The sequence below is a fragment of the Centrocercus urophasianus genome, unplaced genomic scaffold, assembly GCF_019232065.1.
Source record: "Centrocercus urophasianus isolate 14NV4802_14NV808 unplaced genomic scaffold, USGS_Curo_1.0 seq_45, whole genome shotgun sequence".
NCBI classification, from domain to species: Eukaryota; Metazoa; Chordata; class Aves; order Galliformes; family Phasianidae; genus Centrocercus; species Centrocercus urophasianus.
This window is the reverse complement of record NW_024885033.1, coordinates 911,118-924,105: the sequence shown is the minus strand read 5'-3', so window position 1 is coordinate 924,105 and position 12,988 is coordinate 911,118. Positions and strand designations below refer to the sequence as shown.

The following is a 12,988-nucleotide window of genomic DNA, read 5'->3' as shown; positions in this document are numbered from 1 at the left end:
AAGTGACTTTCAGATTTTTTCAGAATAAATTCAAGTCTTGACATTGTGAACTTTGTCAATACAAGTAATACCTGCCCCTATATAGTTCTGCAACTATGTTAATATATATCTACATATGTATGCTTTGTTCCATGAACGTCTAAAATGCCTCTGTATTTCCTGAAGAAATTTAACTGACATAGCATGTTTCTTTTGTACTTGTTTTACCTTGAACTCTGTCTATTGCTTTTTAATTCAAATCATAAATCTTCTTGTCAGATTCTGCCATGTGAACAGCTCAGACGTAATATTATAATGAGTACTGTTGATAAGCTTTTTTAATACTGCCCACATTTTCTTTGGAATTTAGGATTGTTTTGATGTGAATGATAATTGAACACAAATCATTTTATGTGCAGAAAATGTTACATATATTATGGTATACAATTCTTTTTTTATGCAACATTACTTTTTATTTATTTGTTTGTTTGTAATTCTTCTACCACGTCTAAGGTTGGATAACTTTTTTATTTGTTTGTTTGTTTGAAATCAATTAATTAGCTCTTAAAATAAAGGAAATGTTTGCTTAACCTGATTTTATATTCACTCTAAAATTTCATCAAATTTTTTAGCAATTCTTGCAAGTGATCTGCTACTAAGACTGATTTTATTTCAGATGTCCATAAGGGTGAGATGTTTTGTTGGTCTCAGATGCAGGAGGGAAAGCAGAGCTGAAAAAAAAATCCTCAAATTTTAATGTGACTTGAATGTAAAGGGTTGTTACATATGAATGAAGAGAGTCTTTGTTATTGCTAATAAATAAATGAATAAATAAATCTGTAAGATGTTACTTGTTTATTACAGGGTCTAAAGACAATTTAGTAGAAGTAGACACTCATTAAATTATGAACTATTCCAAGCCATCTCCCATTTCCACTTTTTTTTCCGCAACAGAAATATATCTCCAGCTCTCTACATATTACCTGAGTGTAAACACAAAACAGCAACATTTTTAATAATTTTGACACTGCATAACAAATTCTAGTGGATGGTATATGGAGACACTTGATCAAAGTAAGAGACCATGTTGAATTCAGATGGCTAATTGTAGCCAGTAATGTAACAGCAAATAATTGGAAAGTTCAGGTAGACTAGGCAGCTTTGCAGGGGAATGGAGTAAGACATGATAGTAAGATGCCAAAGGAGAAGATGATGCAGAAGAAAAGGTGACACAGGAACACATTGTGATTCAATGTTTCTTTCAAATGAGCTTTTCAAATGCTGAAAAAAAAAAAAAAATCAATGAAATACGTAACAGGTAAAAATAGAAGATCTATCAAACCAAAGAATACCTATAGTGTTTAAAAAGATAAAGATTTGATAAGTCATAGATTTAGCAGTCATTCAAGTTCATTAAGTCCTGTAAGAAAATGCAAGTAGAATATAGCAAGGAAAAGATCTTGACAGAATAATCAAAAATAAATAAATAAAAACCAAAACCAACCAACGAAAACTTAAATCAGACAATTGGTAAAGGTTACTATAAGGAAGCAAAAACAATCAATACATCTAGTAAAGGACAAGTCAGCAAAACACAAGACTTCAGTGAGGGGAGATCTTATTGCTCTCTTCAAATATCTGACAGGTGATTGCAGTGAGAGCGGGGATGATCTCGCTGGTGACAGGATGAAGAGAAATGTCCTCAAGTTGCACCAGGGAAGGCTTGCGTTGGATATCAGGAAAAACTTCTTTACAGAAAGGGTTGTTAAACACTGGAATAGACTCCTCAGGGAGGTGGTTGGGTCACCATCTCTGGGTGTGTTTAAAAACCATTTGGATGTGGTGCTCAGGGACATGATTTAGGGGAGGGTTGTTACAGTAGAATGGTCAGGTTGCGGTTGGACTTGATGATCTTTGAGGTCTTTTCCAACACGAGTAATTCTATGATTCTATAGAGTATAGGTGTAAGTGAGGAAAAATGGCTAGAGAGGAAAGAACAAGGAGAGGGACAGGTCTTACACTCGTGATTTGTTTTGAAAGATAGGAAAAATAGAACCAAAAAACTGAAACACACGGGGGAAACAAATTTCTGTTCTTCAAGCCAGTAAAACTAACATGCAGAAAATAATGCATTTGCTTTCTTGGTAGTTGGTAGTTGGTCAAAAACCACAATGCACTTTTAAGGATATTCAGAATAAATCAAAACATCAAAATATTTCAAGCTAAAGTTAAAACTCACTACAGCTGCCTTGATTGCCAGATACACAATTTCAAGCACAATGCATTCAAGTATTAAAAGAAAAAAAAATCAGTTATATTCTTAATGGAAAGAATAGGAGGAGAAAAACCTCAACAGATTACTTTCTCACTCATCTTGACATTCTCTCACGTCATATCAAAAACTTTAAGCAGTAAGAAACAGAGCAGACACAGCAGAACAGAACAGTGATCTGAGCTTTAATGATCATGGGAAAAGTACAGAAGAATGAAAAAACAGAAAGAGTAGCAAAAAAATGGTATAGTCTTTTAAAAGTTTAATCACCTGAATAATACAGATCAAACTGAGATGACCAAGTCCACATCATGCTAAAATCTGAAAGTTGCTGAGTTCTAAAACAAAGTATAAAGAAGTACCAAAAGAAGAAAAAAGAAAAATGTCACTTGAAGTTTTAGTACAAAACACAAACTTCTTTAACAGTAGCAGCATTGACAGAAAATCTAGTAATCTAAACATCTGATAAAGTAACTATTAATGTATTTTGAAGTTCACCATTTCCTATGCCATGACAGTGGGCTTGAGCATGACTTGATGGGATAAGCCTCTCTCAACAAAAATTAGATGAGGGAAGCAGAGTAAGGGAGAAAAAGTTAGGAGTAATACAAAAGTTAAACACTTTCCAACCATGCAGAATTCTACAGCATATTCTTTGATGAATTTCCTCATGAGTTCTATTTCTCCTCAGAAGAACTGCTTAACTGAACAGCTAAGGGGAGGTATTTCTTTCCTAGTGTTAGAATTTTAATGGCTGTAGAAAAATGTATGGTTCAGAACCAGAGTTTACGGAATATTCTTTCCAGCTCCAGATCGTTAGCCAAAAGATGGAAAAAGACAACTGCCCTTAGGTTGTTGATGTTTTTCCTCATGGAGGCAAACAAATGTTCTTAATCCAGTTTTACTTTCTGACTGATACAAAGATTAAGTTATCCCAAATACACACAGCTTCTGGCTATCTCTAAAAAAGCAGTGTAACTGAAAGATGAAAAGGACTTAGCAACTCCAGGTTGCTATAACTCTAAGTACATGCTTTTACCATAGAGTTCCAGTAGCAATTCAAGGAAATAAAGTTTCTTCATCACTGTATAAATGCAATTTCCCTTTTAAGGCTATGAAATAGCCTACTTTAATATGTGTAAAACTAATAAATGTGAGACCTATCTTGACAGTATGGCAAAATGAAGATGTTACTACATGGTGTCTCTCTTCTTTTTTTCTTTTTTTCTGTCAGTGAATATGCTTGCTGCAAGGGATAAACTCCTCTGAGTTGCTGCTAATGAAGGAAGATAAGTGTAGGTTCACCAGAATCAATAAAATTAAAAGATCATAAAACTGACAGAAGTAGAGGTGCATCAGATCCATGAAGCCCAGCTATACCTCTCCATCACTCTCAACTTCCTAGGAAAATTCTGAAAAATAAATGCTCTACAAGGTGCTGGAGTTCATATCAAGTGGGTTTCAGCTCATAAATCCCTTTAAACGGGCTATAAGCATAAACAGAAAGATGTGAAAAGAGGAACACAACAAATCTACTTCATAAATAAATGGGTTGCTCCAAACATATCTGTTGGAATATCAACACAGGAGCGTATGAGCTCTCTAGGAGATTCATGGAATGCACTGATGATGACAACTTTCTTCTTCAAGTAACAAAGAAGCCAAGGAGAGGTTCTGTGCTACACTTTGTTCTCGCCTATGAAGTCTTGTCTGCAGTTATCACAAAACAGTGGAATTCAAGATCTTTAGGGCAATGAGGTGAGTGCATGGCAAGCCTACCACCCTGGACTTCAGGAGAACACTATGGCCTCATAAGTGATCTGCTTCATATAGTACAATGGGATAGAGCCCTGGGGGGAAGAAAGGTTCGAGGAAGTTGGTTGGTATTAAAGGATTACATCCTCTAATCTCAGGAGCAATTAATCCCAACCAAGAGGAGGTCAGGTAAAAGCACCAGGAGGCCTGTATGGATGAACAAAAAGTTCCTGGACAGAACCAAACACAAAAAGAAAACATACTGAGGGTGGAAGAGAGGACATATAGGATGGGAGGAACACACAGAAACTGTCCAAGAAGCCTGGGACCAAGTTAGGAAAACAAAAGCCCAGATAGAAATGAATCTGTCCATGGACATTCAAGAGAACAAGAAAATCTACAGATACATCAGTGACAAAAAGAAAGACTAGGGAAAATGTGGTCCCTCTCCTGAAGGAAATGGGAGAATCAGGCAGAAACTACTTGAGCAAACTGGGCATTCCTAACTCCATGAACCCTGATGAAATGCAATCGTAAGTGTTAAGGGATCTGGCAGATGTGATTGTAAGGCTACTCTATACAGTCTTTACTGAATTCTGGCAAGTGAGGGAAGCATCCAAAGACTGGGGAAAAGCAAACATCACTCTCATCTTCAAGAAGGATAAGAAGGAGGAATCAGAGAACCACAAGCCAGTCAGTCTTGATCCTTGGGAAGGTGATGTAGCAGCTAATACTGGGGAAAGAAAAACCTCCTGGCACATGAAGTAAATAGCTAGCAGTATTTAGAGTTAGCAGCTAACTCCCCACAACCTTAAGACCTTCCTTGTGATATCATGTATTACGGAATAATCCCTAGCCCAAATCAGCCTTGCTGTTCTGTCTCTACTTCATTCCCTGCTGCTCTGTCATCATGGTAGTGGCTCTTCAACTCCCAGTCCCAGGTGTGCTCCCATCAGTCAGCCAAAACAACAACCAAAACACTGGTGTGCTAGTAACACTGTTTTGGCTGAAATCAGGACAGCTCAGAAGGATTATGGAGAAGGGATTCCATAAAGCCTCACACAAACAAAGGCAACATAATATTTAAATGTTAAAAGTGTAATTTATATTGGTCTTACAGATTGAATAGGCTGGGAACACAATTCTAACTCCATTCACATATAAAATGCATATCATTAATTCAAATTATCAAGGTTGTAATTAAGACAAATTGATAACCTATTTGAAAAATATATTGTGTCTTTTTTCCCCTGCTTATTAAAGGTTGAGAATTAAATTTCAAACATCAGAAGTATCATTATACTATTACTACTGGTAGCATAACCCTACCACGCAAGACATTTTTTTTTCCTTCTATGTGTTTTAAATCATTGCCATTAATTAATCACGTTAAATGTACCCATCGTATCTCCAATAGATTGATACAACACAAATCATAGATCTTTCCAAAATATCTTAGCATAGATTTTACACTGTAAATCAAAACTTGAATGTAACAACAATTTTTAAAAACTTCTAAGGAACTCTTTGAGCATGTAAAGGATGAAAGCAATCTGCAGAAAGAGCAGTAAGAGTCGTTAACAGAGATGCACAAGTCACAGACATATACTCATCTGTTTAGAAATCTCTAAGGTACAATACCTGCAACCCCTGTCAGCCCCAGATGGAGCCTTTTTCATACATGGACATCCTAAAGAGTTTGAACTTGAATTGTAGATTAATCAGGCTCACTCGTAATCTTAAAATTATCTAAGTAACAAGAACAGAGAACTAAAAAAAGAGGGAAGCAAAAGACTTTAATTTGCTGTTTCAAGATTGATTTTGTTGTTTTTAATAAAAATCTGCTGTACTTTATGAAACTAACAAGGCTCAGTAATGATGAGACTAATTCTTGTTTTACTGGCTGCAGTAGAAACAACACAGATATTAAAAAGAGTTCTCAGGAAATAACAGAAATAGAGCTGAATGTGAGGTTTTGTGGTGGGCTGCAGTGTTTCATTTTTCACCAGATTATTTGTTCCAACACTAGTTGCATCTGGTAGAGAACAAAAGCTATTTCCCACCTCAAACTGACTCTTCAGCAAGCTATGCAAAACACATGAAGAACTTCAGTCTTCACTCTAAACAGATTATAAACTTCTTCTCACAAGTGAAGTCAAATGTTAAAATGGCTGGTTTTAAATAAACTGTAGAGAAGAAGTTGGAAATTGCATTCTTATGGAGGGTCATCTGTACTTGAGCTGTGTGTCTTCAGACCAATAATGAGATGAAACTGAAGTGTTGCTCACCCTACTGATGGCAACAGAATCCTCCTAGAACTTAGTGACAAGATCTTGTGTTCTGTAATGATGTCTGAAGATCTATTCTGTGGTCTCATGTAACAGCTAGATCAGTAGATTTAAATTGTTCAGAAAAAGCTGTGCAAACGAGATCCAGCGCTTGTTTCATACTCAGAATTAAAAGTGGCAAGTGGTATAGACGCATAGAAAACCGAGTAGGAAGCAACACCATTTATCTTTACATTTTTAGAAGAACGTAATGTCTGCCTGGTATAGCATAACTCAGTGAAGTATGCAGAAACACTGTGCTTTAAAGCTAGAATCTCTGCACTTTTTAAAAGCTGTATATGTACTATCTTGCTTCTTCCACTTAACTGGAATCTGTACAGGATGCTAAGCTAAAACAAACAAACAAACAAACAAACAAACAAAAACAACAAAACAAAATAAAGAGAAAAAGAAGAGAGAAAAATCCTCCTCTTCTTCCTTCTGGAAAATTCTTCACATCCTTTGGACACTTGCACAAGTATTATGGATTTTTAGAAAGCAGCACAAGCAGGGTTGTTGTTTTAAGGGGCCAGGCCACTGAAGGGCACGGTCCCCAGTATTTTAGGGACTGTGTTGGTAGTCCAAGGGAAATCCATTCATGTGAGGAAATGAGTAAGGCCCAGGAAGCCCAAGCACAACAGGAGGGCTGGGCACAAACCTAACCCAGGAGAGCTCAGGGCAGACTGGTGGATCCCAGCACCAGCCACAATTTGACCACCCAGGCCTATGAGCAGATGGGGTACGTAGCAGATGGACTCAGCAAGGATATCAGGCAACTTTCAGGATACATGGCTTCCTCTGTACATAACTACTTCTTTAAATACCAGACATCAAAGATGTTTACCAGAGAGTCACTCGTAGGCTTATTAAAAATCCAGACTGAAAGTGTTTTTTTTTTGTTACCACTGCATTTGAGAAAAAAAATAAATTAGAAACTGCGTTTGATTCCTTAATCTCATAGGAGAAGACTAAATGAAAGTTCTAGTAAAGAACACATGCATGATAATGCATACCTGAAGCATGTTACTTGCGAGCAAAGGATGTGAAAGAAAATTAATCAGTGGAAGACTGTTTGAGAGACTGAGTAAAAACAAACATGAAGAAAGTAAGAGCCATTAGCTCCTTTCTTCAGTCACTCTCTCTTCAATACGCTAGCAAAGAGACTCAGAATATCTTAGATGAATATCTTTGATAACGCAGCTTTCTTTTTCCAGTTTGTCAGAATGTACCTAATAACTTTCCTGAGAAACTTAACTATTTTTGATGTACAGTTCAATCTTTCCTTCTGTATCTTTTTCAGGGAGATAGTTTAAAAAAAAAAAAAAAATTAAAAAGGAAAAGAAACAAGAAAAAAAAAAAAAGATTTATTCTTCCAGTTGTTATGGGAGTTTTTAAGGATCAGGATAGGAACACCATTTTAATCTACTAGGTCCATGAAAAATAGATAATTTCAGTTTTGGCCTCTTGGATATGTTTTTGTTTGATTCTTCTTTCTTAAGGCAGAGCTATGTGAACGTACAGTTAGATTTCACAGTGCAGGCCCTGGGAACTCAATTCTGGTTTTAATGCTGAAGGCAGCATATTATCCTTGAAATACATAACTAGTTTCTATTAACACAAAATTCTTATTGACATCAAACCAAAGTCTCTTTCTGAGCACAGATGAGAAACCTCTAGCATATCGCTGATAGATGTTATAAACTATCAAATTATAATGTAACATTCAGATGACAGTTAAATATTAAAGTGTAATAAACTGAGGAAAATACTCCAGTGTCTTTAAGTTTTTTTAAGCAGAGTCAATTCTGATATATTAGACATTTTTGAAAAACTTACTAGGGAAAAATGCAAACTGCTTTCATCTTGGAAGGTGTTAGCAGCTTTACACTTTTTCTTAGTTTTGTCAAAAATGATGTTTAACATTTGGATTAGTGGGCTATTCTACTGCTTCCTGGAGGCACTCTGTACGTTCTGCCTCTACATTCTCTTCCGCTAATTAGAGCACCTATGTGTTCATCATTATACAACCTAACACATGAGAACCTAAGTAACACTACTATTAGTGGACGGTCTCATCTATTTCACTCAGACCAAGGTAAACAAGTAAAACAATCTGCAGTATTATTATCATTTGCAGCAGTTGCATTTTTGAAAGCTTGTTTTCAATTGTTTCTACAGATTCCCCCCTTCTTTCTATTACACTGCAAGATAAAAATGTTTCCACAGCCAGTGAATTATTAGGAATTGTATTGATCTCATAATGCATTAATACGTCTGCGGATCTGTAAGCCACTGCCTTTTCTAGATTTTGTTAATAAATCTGTTTGAGTTACAAAAAAGTAACTATGTTGTTTTCAGAACTCCCCCAGTCTTTTCCACTAGTGAAGTGGAAAGCCATACCCAACCTGTTTCTTATGACCAGATATTTGTAAATTTGTAAAATTTTAAACAAAGTTGAAAGCATATTTTGATAATTATTCTTTTGCTATGAAACTACAGCGGTGACAAGACAAATACTGTAACACTATCTTTTCTCATTTAGACCCTGAATGTAGAAAATAAAATGTTTCAGATGTTCAGCTGTATATTCTCATGCAATTCCTAAATGTGTCTTCTGCAGACAAGACTATTTAAGGCTGTGGATGTAGTCCAGGATGTCTAGGCCCAGTGAATAGCAGTGAACAGAGTTAAATCCAGCTGACAGCCAGTTGCTAGTGGTACACCTCAGGGATCAGTACTGGGACCAGCCCTTTTTAAGATCTTTATTGACGATCTGGGTGAAGAGATTGAGTGAACTCCCAGTAAGCTGGAAGGATACCATGTTGGGAGGAAGTGTTTATCTAGCTGAGGGTAGGAGGACCCTACAGAGGGCTCAGGATGGGCTGAATTGCTGGGCTGAGCTCAATTGTACGTGCTTTAACAAGAGTAAATGCTGGGTTCTGCGCTCGTGTCACAACAACCTCATGCACTGCTGTTTATGGCAGAGTGGCTGGATGACTGTGTAGAGAAAAAGGAATGTTAGTTGACAGCTGGCTGAACATGAGCCAAGGTGGCCAAGAAGGCCAATGGCATTCTGGCTTGTATCAGAAATAGTGTAATCAGCAGGACTATAGGGTGATCGTCCCTCGAGTGTCCCTCGATTGCCGCACCTCGAGTACTGTGTTCACTTTTGGTATCCTTACTACAAGAAAGTTATTAAGGCCCTGGAGTATGTACAAAGAAGGACAAAGTGAAGTATTAGGAAGAGATCTTATGAAGAGCAGCAGAGGGAACTGGGATTGTTTATTCTGGAGAAGAGTAGGCTCAGAAGTGACCTTAATACTCTCTACAAAACCTGAAAGAGATTGTGGTGAGGTAGGGGCCAGACAAGGTAACTAGCAATAGGACAAGAGGGAATGGCCTCAAGTTATGCTAGAGGAGATTCAAGTTGGATATTTGAAAAATTTCATTCTCTGAAAGATTGGTGAGTTATTGGAAAAGGCTGCCCAGGGAGGTGATGTACACTGTCTCAAGACAGTCTCAAGGTTTTCAAGAAAAGGATATATGTGAAACTGAGAGACAAGGTTTAGGTTGGTAAAATGTTGATAGATTGACAGTTGGACTAGTAGCCCTTTCCAACCTTGACTATTCTGTATAATCTATATATGATTCTAAATTTGTATTTCTCCTGTTGCTTTTATAGAGCTAACAAATAACTGAATGTAAAATGGAATTTATTCTCTCCTGTTGAATAATTAAAGATTTATAAGCAAACCAAATCCTTTCCAATATTCTAGAAGGAAAGGAGGTGGAACACTGATAAAAATAAATACAATGTTTATTTGAAGGTGCCTACACCTTTCTTTGTTTTTGGCTCAAAGTTTGCTTTCCGAGGCATTTCTTCTGATAAGACTCTGACTTATCTAGGAGATGAGAGTTGGGTGTTGCCATGTGGCAGTCACCATCACTGTGTGGACAATTTAACATGTGAAAGCATTCTTCTTTGGAACTGTTTGCCTCCAGAAGAGAGTGCTCAAGAATGCTTCTGGTGGAAGATCTGGCCTATGATCAAATAACTCCAGCTTGGTATGGGAAAATCGGGGAATGATGTCATTGCGTCCTATGAAAAACAGGATGCAGATTGGCACCTCCCTACTCCCTCTGCTGGCAAGGCTCAGAAGATGGGAACAAAGGAATTTCTGCTGAGATCCCAAAGCCAGAAACTGCCACTTCAAAGAAAGCTGACTCAACAACTTTGGATTTGAGCTGTCCCTCCAAAGAGAGTTGACTCAGACACTTTGGACTTAAGTTTGCACTGCCATTGGAAACTCAGTCACAGTCATCGTCGTCATCAACCAAGCAACAATGCACAGCAACCAACTACTGAAGTTCAACAACTGAACTGCAAACCAGTTGACCCATAGTGGTGACAATCTTCCTCTTGGTTCCTACAAAGCTTTCATTTCCTATCTTTTCTATCTCCCGTCTTCCCTTCCCCATCTCCCCAAACGACAAGAACTTGTAATAAACTGGTTGGGCTAACATTTGATCCATTGTGTCTTAATTTCACAGTCAGGTATACTTATATTACAAGAACCTCCTCTCCCTCCTATAAATTGGAGCAAGACAGAAGGCTGAATTTTAATCACACACAGCTTGTCCTTCATGAGTACATAAAAATATAATTAAGATTAACCTTACAGCAAATTGGACTTTTTACTCTTGGAAATAATTAGAAGACCACCAATATAGTTGTTATTATTAAATGTTTGCCTAGAACCTGAGAAAGTTAGCACAGGGGGTGGTATGTAGATTCGTAACAGTCATTGTAAACTATCAGTAAGTCTTTTATTGTGTTTCTTTCACATGTAGATGCAAGAGAAAGTATGCATTAATGTATATATTAAAAATTTAAGATGCTTGAATAATTACCACCTAAACCTGCATAGAAATTGTAAAATTTATGTTTTGTTTTAAGGAAGTTGTAAATAACAGGAAGACTCTTACAGCCTAAACCCAGATGTATTGCTTGCACAAGATGCAGCAGCGCAGTCTTATCTGAAGAACATCATGAAAATGGGGAGAAATAACCAGGAAAATGAGCTGCAATTCTCAATGGCTCCAGGAAACATTTTCCAATATATACCAGAGAAATGTTTGTCTAAGAACTCTTCATGTTAGAGCACACTTGGGTAGGCTGTAAAGGTTAGGCAGATATTAAAATGTAATTGATACAATAAAGCTTAAACAGATTATGCCTACTCTTAATTATAACCTTAATTAATTTTAAAAATAATTATGTAACAGTTTCATTTCTGTAAGTCATGATTTTTAAATAAATGTATTAATTTAACTTTGAGTCTTGACTAATGATAAAGATGATGCTATAGCCTGATATTTGCCAGGCCACAGTGTTCCTTAGGGCACTGTGTGTTAGCCAGAGCAATCTGGCAGATTTCCATAGTGTTTACTATGCAATGAGAGATACAACTTGAACTTTGGGGACCCAGAAGTAACTGTAAAAACACCAAATTCTTATGGATTAGAAATTACTGCAAATGGTAGCTTAAGCCTCTGACAAATAATGAGAGGGTGGACACAGAGCTTGAGATCTTAGCATGTCTTTGAAAAATGAAGAGATTTTGTAGCACGACGGCTCTTCTTCATCACTGAAAAAATGCACAGTTAATGGTGGTGTCTACTTCAAATAAGTGTTCTGTAGCTGAGAATTTCCTCTACCAGATAGTATTATTACACTCTGTGTATCTTTTGCATTTTCCAAGGAAATAAATAAGAGGTGCTACTTTTGGATCAGCCTATGTAGATTATGGATACATACGCATCAAAAAAAGCCATTTTGATTCACAAGGTTTTCAAGTAAACATTTTTCTGTTTCACTCCAGGGAGTTTATTTTTGATTTTCAACTTCAAAGAAACCTAAAAAACTAATCTGAAATTCAGTCCTTGTTTCAGTTTCAAAAACTCTGGATAATGTTAAATTCCCTGACCAAAGCAAAAGCAATTCACTGACAAAAGCCTTCAATACCACAGAATTACACTGTTCCTTTAAGTTCAGCAAAACTCAAGGTCTAGAAAATCATAAGGTACAGAATTAAGATATCCGCTAATATAATCTTGAATCCAACATCTTTGATACCCTGTTATATACACAGCACAAACTCTGGAGTCACTGAGAAAATAAATAATTTTCTGCTGAGTATAAATATAAGATTACGCTATTAATCAAATGATTTTAAGTAAAATAGTACTGAACTGACACTGGTAGTGCTACGTCTACTTGAACAATTTCCTACTCCATGGAGTCATGACATCTGCTAGATTTTGCAGCTTTTTCACCCAACTCGTAATCCTGTTCAAAATTACTTTCAGTTTTTTTTATACTCTACAACCGTTGTCATTCCAACTTCCTTTCTCCTCCAGCATCTCTTCTATACTGTTTGACTTGTATTATCACAAACATCAGAAATCTCACAAGAAAATGAAAGGTAACACCATACAGATTCAGGTACAGATACACACTGTGCAAGTAGGAAAGGACATATTGAGTCAGCATCACTGTAGCAGAGATGAGGCCCCAAATCTCAGGATAAGCTAACTACAACCTTTAGCAAACTTCAACTAATCCCCTTATTATTTGAAGTTCTGTTCTACTTAA

At 36.7% G+C, this 12,988-nt stretch overlaps 1 protein-coding gene across 1 annotated transcript in view; it reads right to left on the bottom strand.

Moving 5' to 3' along the window:
* The window catches only part of CNTNAP2 (contactin associated protein 2), a 719,384-nt gene that overhangs the window by 196,815 nt on the left and 509,581 nt on the right, over window positions 1-12,988 (bottom strand). The window lies entirely within an intron of this gene.